At 39.5% G+C, this 2,740-nt stretch overlaps 1 pseudogene; it reads right to left on the reverse strand.

Moving 5' to 3' along the window:
• Positions 1-478: 478 nt before the first annotated feature.
• Positions 479-577, reverse strand: LOC132315387 (small nucleolar RNA R71; annotated as a pseudogene).
• Positions 578-2,740: the final 2,163 nt, after the last annotated feature.

Raw genomic sequence — 2,740 nt, forward strand, 5'->3', positions numbered from 1 at the left:
GGCCAAGTTCCATATGGAATGCCAAGGCCAATGTATGCTCCACAACCTCCCATCAACAATCAAGGAATTTAAAACCAAGGTGTTCATGTTGCACCTCAAGTAGCTAATCCACCTCTTGCTTTAAGAGACCATTATGTGCCTAATGAGTATAATGCACCTACATGCATCCAATTGCCTCCATTTAGAGCACACCATTATGAAATTAAGCCATAAACCATTCAAATGCTGCCTAACTATCATGGACTTCCAAGTGAAGAACCTTACAAGCATTTGGATGAGTTTCTTGAAGTATGTTCCACCGTAAAATATATGGACATGCCGGAAGAGGTTTTAAGACTCAAACTTTTTCCATTCACCTTAAAAGATAGGCAAAGTATTGGTTTAACAATCTTAAGCCTTTTTTAATCACTTCTTGGGCAAAAATGCAACAAGAGTTCTTGAAGAAGTACTATCCGGTTTCTAAGACCAATGCCATGAGGACCTCAATTCGAGAATTTTCACATGGGGATGGAGAAACGTTTCATGAGGCATGGGAACGCTTCAATGAATTGCTTAGGAAGTGTCCACATCATGACATGCCCAAATGGCAATTAGTTTAATATTTCTTTGAGAGCTTATCGGACAACTATAAGGGTATGGTTGATGCTTCCATGGGTGGCTCATACATTGATAGGCATGAGGATGACGTGTGGTGTCTCTATGAGAGCATGAATGAAAATTCTTTGCATAGAGCACTATCATCCAAGAATGGTAGAAATTCACAAGGTAAGAAGAGTGTTGGCTTACATCAAGTCGATCATTCAAATGAAATAGCCGCCGAAATGAAATCTTTATCTCAAAGGTTTGATCAATTTTTTATTAACCAAAACTCGGCGAACCAAGTATCTTCCTTCCCTAACCATTCTCATCGTGCATCAAATGAAACATGTATGCCTTGTTATAGTGTTCTTCATTCTACTTCTCATTGTCCTCACAGACAAGTGCAAAGTGAACCTAATGAACAAGTCAATGTGGCTTTTGTGAACCAAGGGAACAATCCTTATGGTACTCATTATAATCCAAGTTGGAGGAATCATCCGAATTTCTCTTGGAAAAACCAAGGAGAGGGCTCAAACTCTTCCCAAGGCGGTTTTCAAGGGAAGTACATTCCACTTCCACTTCAAAACCAAGGATCCCAAGGTTATAGACCCTATCAATCACAGGGGAATCAATTTGCTAATTCTCATTTTCCCAACCAATCTTATTCCCAAGGTAATACTAGAAGTCCCGCCTTTGAAGAGAAAGTTTTGAATGCTTTGGGCACTTTAAAGGCTAACACTCAACTGCTTCATTCTCACTCTCAATCTATTGCAAAGCTATAAACCCAAGTAGGGCAAATAGCAAGCACTCTCAATGCAAGAGAGAAGGGAAAGATGCCTATAAATGCCCCACCTAAGCAACAATGTGTTGTGGAAACCCATTCCTCATCGGAAGGCCACACCATTGAACATGTTAATGCGGTGACTACCTTGCGGAGTGGTAGGATTGTGGATAATCAAGTTGGAATGTCCAATGAAGATAGTGAACCGGTGCAACCTCAAGTTGTCACCCGTCCTGTTTCACATCCCATTCCTCCTTCATTGCATATACCTGACCTTGTAAATGAGAAAGTCTTGAAAGATGTGTTTGAAAAAGAAGTTTTGAAAAATGATGTTGAAAAGCTTTTGTTGAAAAATGATTTGAAAATTTCTTGTGTTGAAGAGAGTTCAAAAGAAAATTTTGAAAAAGTGTTTGAACCAAAGGTTCCATTTCTGGATGCCTTAAAAGGATCCATTTCAAAAGACAAGCAAAAGGCAAAAACCAATGAAATCATGGAAATGTTTAGGCAAGTGAAAGTTAATCTTCCACTATTGGATGCAATCAAGCAAATTCTGGCTTATGCCAACTTCTTGAAGGACTTGTGCACCCAAAAGCGGAAGAACAAGAGCCAAGCACCAAGAAAAGTGGTTTTGACAGAGCAAGTAAGCTCAATTTTGCAACATAACACTCTTCCAAAGTTTAAGGACCCCGGTTCACCGACTACATCATGTATTATTGGTGATCATATCATTAATCGGGCGCTTCTTGACTTAGGAGCAAGTGTTAACCTTCTTCCATACTCGGTTTATGTCAAATTGGGCCTAGGTTAATTGAAACCGACGTCGGTAGTTTTGCAACTTGCCGACTAATCCATTAAGAAGCCTAGGGGTATAATTGAGGATGTTTTTATAAAGATTGATAAATTCTTCTTCCTGGTTGATTTCGTTGTCATAGACATGGAACCGGTTCCCAATCCTAAGAGCCAAATTCCAGTTATCCTTGGCTGTCCTTTCTTGGCAACCGCTAATGCCAACATCAAGTATAGGACGGGGATAATGAAGATCTCATTTGGCCACATGAAGGTGAAGTTGAATATCTTTAATCCCACACCCAATTCATTTAACAAATATGAAGGAGAGGTTAATGTTGTAGATGAATGTCATGATCTTCAATGCCAAGGAAATGAGCTTTTGTGTAAAACCAAAACTTCCAAAGGATTATCTTCAACCTTGCATTCTAAAAGACTTGCTTCAAACTCTTGCTTTGAAAGGGCATGGAAGCCCAAAGGTTGTAATTGCATAGACAAGGGACCAAAGATTTCTTTTGAGCTTAATCCAATAAGTTCTTCAAAGAACCATTTGTTGGGTGGAGTTCAAAGCATCTATCACCCCAACAAGGAGGG

Source organism: Cornus florida, unplaced genomic scaffold, assembly GCF_030987335.1.
Source record: "Cornus florida cultivar Cherokee Brave unplaced genomic scaffold, ASM3098733v1 CherokeeBrave_3.0.0_Hap2_Chr06, whole genome shotgun sequence".
Classification (NCBI taxonomy): domain Eukaryota; kingdom Viridiplantae; phylum Streptophyta; class Magnoliopsida; order Cornales; family Cornaceae; genus Cornus; species Cornus florida.